The sequence below is a fragment of the Dreissena polymorpha genome, chromosome 5, assembly GCF_020536995.1.
Source record: "Dreissena polymorpha isolate Duluth1 chromosome 5, UMN_Dpol_1.0, whole genome shotgun sequence".
Classification (NCBI taxonomy): Eukaryota; Metazoa; Mollusca; class Bivalvia; order Myida; family Dreissenidae; genus Dreissena; species Dreissena polymorpha.
The window spans coordinates 68737453-68744609 of record NC_068359.1 but is presented as its reverse complement, the minus strand read 5'-3'; the positions used below and the strand labels follow the sequence as shown (position 1 = coordinate 68744609).

At 33.7% G+C, this 7157-nt stretch overlaps 1 long non-coding RNA gene across 1 annotated transcript; it reads left to right on the top strand.

The window, feature by feature from the left end:
* The first annotated feature begins 5338 nt into the window (after positions 1–5338).
* Positions 5339–6428, top strand: LOC127832184 (uncharacterized). The gene is made up of 3 exons (XR_008026728.1): positions 5339–5454; positions 5950–6038; positions 6412–6428. It is a non-coding gene; the product is annotated as an uncharacterized LOC127832184 (long non-coding RNA).
* The last annotated feature ends 729 nt before the right edge of the window (positions 6429–7157 follow it).

Sequence of the window (7157 nt, the reverse complement as noted above, 5' to 3'; positions counted from 1 at the left end):
GTATACACTATATTGTGCAAAAGTATGTGCTTGAAAATGCGATAAGATGCACTTTTAAACCAAGAAATAAGTTTATTACACTTTCGGGCTGTTATAACAATTCAGGTCGACACGCGATTGTAATAATGTAATAACTTTATTACAATTGAGGTTGTATGAGAACACATTTTTGTCATTCATAGGTCGTATTGCCCTATTAATATATATTGTATATCCATGTATGCATTATATTTTGCAACAATCTGTGTTTGGAAATAAAATCAGAAGTACTTTTAAACCAAGAAATAAGTTGATTACACTTTCGGGCGTTATTACAATTCAGGTCGACACGCGATTGTAATAATGTAATAACTTCATTACAATTGAGGTTGTATGAGAACACCTTTTTGTCATTCATAGGTCGTATTGCCCTATTAATATTTTTTTTTATATCCATGTATGCATTATATTTGGAAATTATCTGTGTTTTAAAATGCGACAAGATGCAATTTTAAACCAAGAAATAAGTCTATTTCACTTTCAGGCGTTATTACAATTCAGGTCGACAAGCGATTGTAATAATGTAATCACTTAATTACAATTGAGTTTGTATGAGAACACATGTTTTGTCATTCATATGTCGAATTACCTTATAAAGATACATGTTCATATACATGTATACACTATATTGTGCAAAAAAATGTGTTTGAAAATGCGATAAAATGCACTTTTAAACCAAGAAATAAGTTTATTACACATTCGGGCGTTATTACAATTCAGGTTGTCACGCAATTGTAATAATGTAATAACTTTATTACAATTGAGGTTGTATGAGAACACCTTTTTTGTCATTCATAGGTCGTATTGCCCTATTAATAAATATTTTATATACACATATGCATTATATTTTGCAATAATCTGTGTTTGAAAATGCGATAAGATGCGATTTTAAACCAAAAGATAAGTTTATTACAAATTTCGGGCGTTATTACAATTCAGTTCGACAAGCAGTTGTAATAATGTAATAACTTTATTACAATTGGTTTTGTATGAGAACACATTTTTTGTCATTCATAGGTCGTATTACCTAATTAAGATACATTTTTATATACATATATACACTATATTTTGCAAACATATGTGCTTAAAAATGGGATAAGATGCAATTTTAAACCAAGAAATAAGTTTATTACACTTTCGGGCGTTATTACAATTCAGGTCGACACGCGATTGTAATAATGTAATAACTTTATTACAATTGAGGTTGTATGAGAACACCTTTTTTGTCATTCATAGGTCGTTGTGCCCTAATAATAAATATTTTATATACATATATGCATTATATTTTGCTATATTCTGTGTTTGAAAATGCGATAGGATGCGATTTTAAACCAAAAGATAAGTTTATTACACTTTCGGGCGTTATTACAATTCAGGTCGACAAGCAGTTGTAATAATGTAATAACTTTATTACAATTGTTTTTGTATGAGAACACATTTTTTGTCATTCATAGGTCGTATTACCTAATTAAGATACATTTTTATATACAATATACACTATATTTTGCAAACATATGTGCTTAAAAATGCGATAAGATGCACTTTTAAACCAAGAAATAAGTTTATTACACTTTCGGGCGTTATTAAAATTCAGGTCGACACGCGATTGTAATAATGTAATAACTTTATTACAATTGAGTTTGTATGAGAACACCTTTTTGTTATTCATAATTCGTATTACCCTATTAATATATATATTATATCCATGTATGCATTATATTTTGCAATAATCTGTGTTTGGAAATGTGATCAGATGCAATTTTAAAGCAAGAAAAAAGTTAATTACACTTTCGGGCGTTATTACAATTCAGGTTGTCAAGCAATTGTAATAATGTAATAAAGTTTATTACAATTCAGGTCGTTATTACACTTCAGGTTGTAACACAGCTATATGCACCAAAGTATGTTCAAGTGTTGCTCTTTATTCGCCTTATAGAGAGGGACGGGCCGCTCTGGTGACCAGTTTTGGGATCTTCAAGTACATGGCTTGCTACAGTCTAACACAGTTCCTGTCAGTGCTCATTCTTTATTGGGTACGTCTCAAACACTAGTCATTATATTAAACGACACGAGTTGATTTAAATTGAAATATAGCTCGGTGATATTAAACTGTCACTGACCATTATATATGAATATAATAAATACCGTTACATAGAGTAAACAAATGTCCGTGCTAGAACCGATTTCAATAGCTTTCTTTTAAATAGCACCGTCTAAAAATATTATTGTGGGCTATTTTGAATCGTCCAACGCGTGCAAGAACAAAACCGAATGCAAATATAGTGAAGCCTAAATGCATCAAAAGCTCGGACTGTATTGTCATATGTTGTCCAGGTCATTTTGTATTTAACTCAATTCTCTTATTTTCAGATCATTGTGACTGTAAACGAATGTTCCTTGGTTTGGGCTTCTTTCTTTGTTTTCCATTTCGCATATCTTAGACTCGTCTGAAAACCAATAATCGTCTGTAAAGGTCACTACGACAGTAAACGAAAAATCGTCTGTTAAGGAGGTCACTGTTAACCAATAATCGTCTGATATTGTCAATGTGTCTGTAATCCAATTCTCGTCGGTCTATTTCACTGTGTATGTAAACATATAATCGTCTGTTAATGTCACTGTGCCTGTAGCCCATACGTGTATGTCATTGTAAATGTTTCTGTTAACAAAATACTTGTATGTTGAGGTCAATGTATCTGTAAACTAATAATGGTCTGTTAAGGTCGATTGGTCTCTAAACAAATATAGTCTAATATGGCCAATGTGTCTGAAATGTCTCAGAAGTATATATTATGATATTAACTTGAAACTTCATAGGTGTGTAGATATCAATGGGTAGAAGTGACATGCACAAGAACAGAACCATAACCCAGCACTTTCCTTAATAAGAGTAATTGTCCTTTGTTTGTTTTGGTATGATACATTTTTTTTTCAAGTCTATATCTCAGATACCATGCAAGATTTCAACATGAAACTTCATTGGTGTATTGATATGTATGAGGAGCAGTGCCATGCTTAAGAACTATAACCCGTCACTTTCTAAAATAAGAGTTATTGTCCTTGTTATTGAACTTTTCAGGGCTATAATTAAGATATGATCCAACGTTTCAAACTGAAAATGCATGGGTGTATAGAACTCAATGGGAAGAAGTGACATGCACAAGAACCATAACCCTGCTCATTCTTATTTTAGCGTTATTGCCCTTTGTTGTTTTTGTATGATGTATATATTTAAGGCTATATCTCAGATACGCTACAATATTTTAACATGAAACTTCATTGGTGTGTATATATAAATGAGGAGAATTGCGATGCATAAAACAATTACCATAAACTTATTGAGTGCTTATTACACTTCACTTAATGATTAAAGTGTATATCAAGGACTTTGTACCAATCCATAAACACACTTTATTTGGCTAGAGATACCAATTCAACGACTTTGCGTGTTTAAGTCGGACACATTTCTGAGTTTGAGGAAGAATGTGAATACATTGTATTCCTATGGCAAAGACTTTAAAGTGTTCATGAGCTGGCTCACATTCTCAGTGCTCAGCTTAACAGAAAGTTAACCCTAATCTCATCTTCTGGGCTTACCTGAACAATTCAGAATATGTATGGTATTGGGCCCTAGTAAATTTCATCCAATGCCCGCCGGTTTCGCCTCTGTGCATGTTTTAAGTTTGCTTTGCAGATCGGCAACAGAGTGACAGACTTCGAATTCCTCTACATTGACCTATTCCTGTTGACAACACTCATGATCACGTGTAAGCAACTCATTTAATACTATTAATCCGAGTTTGTTTTTACTTTATATGGGAACACCCGCGGACAGAATTTATTTTCCGGACATCATTGTCAAGCATGCATTTCAGACTAACTTTGCAAAAATTAGCATGAGACAAGTAAAATTACTTATTATCCAACGTCAATGTCACAATTCAAGGTCAAATTTCAAAGTAAGGGTATCAGTCCCCAGTAACATGATGAGACTGAGTGTCGCACGCAAGTTTCAGGTCCTAAGGCCAAAAGTCAATACCATTTTATTGTCAGAGGTAAGAACATACATCTAGCCTTAAGCATAACTAGGATTTTTAAATAACTTGGCAGGAGTTATAGCCGATTTAGATAGAGACGCCCCCTCAAGGGCCAGTTTTATTGGTCTAAGATCAGGGGCAACATACATGGCCAAAGTTAAAATACGTAAATTTAATTTTTGTCATATCCTTAACTTTAAACTTTATTGACGTGTGTTTCTGAGTCACTATTGTATTCTCGTTTATTAACTGTTTGAATTAAATAGTATTTCACCAGTCATTCATGTGCACGTTTCAATGAACGTCTTTCTGCGGACAGTCGGGCGAACACACGCCTACGGAAAGCTGCACAAAGTGGCCCCACCAGTGAAGCTGATGAGCCTGGCCCCTGTGTTGTCGCTTATACTTCATATACTCATTATGTTCGCCGTGCAGATCTTTTTCTTCTTCTTCATCAAGCGGGCGTCATGGTAACAACATTTAGTCGTTTATACGTGCTATTGCAAGCTCATTGCAATATAAGGCCTGATAAAATGTAAGTTGGTTATAACGTGTTGTGTTGATAAAGTTCTTAAATCATCTATTCATATATTTATAACGAATCCCACGTTATTTGCTTCTGTAGAGCTTTAGTTTTTCTAATCCGCTCCAATGTTTAGTGCATGATTTGTGTTTTATTAACCTGTTATTCTTCTATAGGATGCCATTGTGGTAAGTTAATTGTAAGTTTGGCAAGCGGGTAGTGGGCTTCATGCTCCGTAAAAGTATGGTTTCTGATCAATAACTCCAGACTGAACTGACTTAACGTTTATAAACCAATTCATCCAGTATATTAAGTCTAAACTTGTGTTTATACAATGGCTTATCGGGTCATGGTTACTACAAAAATAAAGGATTTCCATGTCTAAACTCAAAAACGGATGGCGGAATTATAATAAAATTATAAATACCGGTAAACGTATTAGTTCCTAACATCGAGACCTCGCTTCGAATTGCATATTAAGTTGTATGGGGTTAATTTTAAGGTCACGGGTTGAAGTATATAAAAATAATATCTGCTTAATACGTAGCTTCAGAATTAAATGTTTTGTTATGGAACCACATAGATGCCTTTTATGGAAGTTTTGCTTTGGATTCCATATGCGATGGGGTTGGAATGTGACAAGGTAATAATAACAAATAATAAAACAATTTATTTCCGTTATTTAATTTGTTGTGCTCTCTAGGTTTGTAGCCTTCGTGGAAGACCCAGAGGACGAATATAATTACGTTAGCTACGAGAACATGGCCATCTTCGTTAGTTCATCCTACCAGTACATCATCCTCGCAATCATCTTCTCTAAAGGCAAACCCTACCGGAAATCCTTGTTCACTAACTGTACGTCAAAGGCATAATGAGTAACACGTACACGTGGGGCATTCATAGAGAAAATGGGGATACTACTATAACCGGAAAAATGTCATATACACGAACTGCATACTTGTTGTTATCCAATGAAAGGCGTTGTTGTTGCAAGCGTTAAACACATTATCAAACCATGGAATTTTAAAATATGCCACTGTCATGAATTGCAAATGTGCAGGACTTCCTGCTTATTCCCAGTGAAATGCACGTGAATGGGTTATATGTCGCTTATCTTAGACACGTTTATGCGAAACGAATCTTTTGTTTTTGAAACCAACATCTTAATTTCTCAAGCGTTAACCATAGATCAGCTTTCAGCGGATTTGGTTTCTCATATTTGAATGTAAAACACGTTATTCATCGGTGGCAGAAAACGGTAGATATATTATGTAATCTTTAAGAAGTGTATATGAATTAAATGATTATGTCTACTACGCATACAATCTTATCAACGTGCTTATACTCTAGATGCCTTCCTGGTGAATCTAATAATCGTATTTGGAGTGAACGCCTGGCTGAATATATATCCTCCGGATGAAATTGTGGAATTATTTGAGGTGGGTCTTTTAAAATACCTTCCAAAACGGAACACTGCCTTACCACATTAAGTTTATTCCTGTTTCCATGAAAGTTACTTAGACAGCAGTTCACATGTATTTAAAAATAAACTGGCTGATGCTATCAGTTATATGATAAAATAGCTTATTCACATATATTAGTATTGTTTGCTCACGTGGGTACCTGTTATAAAATAGCTGTTACACATGTAACTTTATATTACGAAGGTTATGCATAGGCCATTCAATGGCTTATTAAAAATACGCAATTTCCTTATTGCCTTTGATCATGTAAAAATATCAACATCTTCCGTTTCATATAACATCCATCAAGTATTTTTTATTGGTTATTACACGACTATTGTTTTTTTAGTTGAAAATGCCACCCAATGTTCCGTATCGTCTTATATTCCTGGGAGGTGGCTTTATTAACTTGCTTCTATGCCTTCTACTCGAGGTATGCTATTCTGTTTAACATCAACATTTTACAAATGAATATTTTGTTTAACTTTTACTATGATTTTTAAAAAAGTGCTATTAAAATGTGCGTTTTATCAACAATGAGATCGTGATACGGATTTGAATTTTTTCATTCAGTTATGCAATATTTTGCGATAAACGCGAATAATTATGTATTTGGTAAAGCTGCTAATGTTGTAATATATTTTTTGGTTGTAGACTTTGGTCCTAGACAGCCATTTCGTTTCTGTAACGTTGCAAAATAAGCTAGACAGAATTCTACCCGGTGCATGCCCACGGTGAGTAAATAACATATAGATGTTGTGTCGTAATGCACCATAAGCTAAGAGGTTGCTATGGTTGCAGAAGTAAGTGGAGACTAAACTCTCATACTGCAACAACTCAAACGGAAAAAAACTAGTATGATTAAACTCGGTTTATGGATAGATATTCATATCGGGAATATGAACATTATTTCAGTTATTTCGTCAGCCCAAAACGAGATTGTGATAATTACTGAAATATCTGCGAACTAAAATCTCGATAAAAGACAACTAAAGAAGTACTAAAGTTAGGTTAATGAAACTCGTTATGGAAATATAAAAACATAAAAAATGAGGTAAAATGTTAAATTTTCACGGACACACAGTTATGTTGCTA